Genomic DNA, 708 nt, shown 5'->3' with positions numbered 1-708 from the left:
TACATATATATATATATATATATATATATATATATATATTTGTGTGTAGGGTTTGTATTTATTCTGTTTCTGTTATTTCTTTGTTTTTCCTTTTCTCAACAAAATTATATTTTTTCTTTTTCTTCGGCTGTCTTTGTTGGCGGAACTAAAAAAACTTTAATTATTTTAATTATTTATATTATTTTTTTTTATTTTTATTAATTACATTATATATATTTATACAGATAATATAACTAATAAGTGAATATATATATATATATATATATATATATATATATATATATTAGTTTCTTTCCTTTATTTGTATAATTTAAATTAGTTTTTTAATTTAATTTAATTTATTTTAATTATTTTAATTAGTTATTCTCTATCTATAATTATTTGTTATTTACGAATAAATAAATAAATAAATCTCCTTATAAATAAAAATAATAAATAAATAAATAAATAATAAATAAAAATAAATAATTTATTTTTTTTTTAATTAACTTCTCTCTAATAAAAACAAAACAAAAATAAAATGCAGCAAATATAGAGAAAGATAGGTTTACGGTGTATAAATGTTTTTTATATTAAATATAATATTTTATTAATTTTATATTAATATAAAATTAATAAAATATTATAATTAATTATTTATTTATTATTATATTACTATTAAACTTATATAACAAATATTAAATAAAGAGAAAGAAATCCCCCCCCTAC

The sequence above is a fragment of the Eimeria mitis genome, genomic scaffold (genome assembly GCF_000499745.2).
Source record: "Eimeria mitis Houghton genomic scaffold, Emh_scaff1863, whole genome shotgun sequence".
In the NCBI taxonomy this organism is placed as follows: Eukaryota; Apicomplexa; class Conoidasida; order Eucoccidiorida; family Eimeriidae; genus Eimeria; species Eimeria mitis.
Note: the sequence above shows the minus strand (reverse complement) of the source record.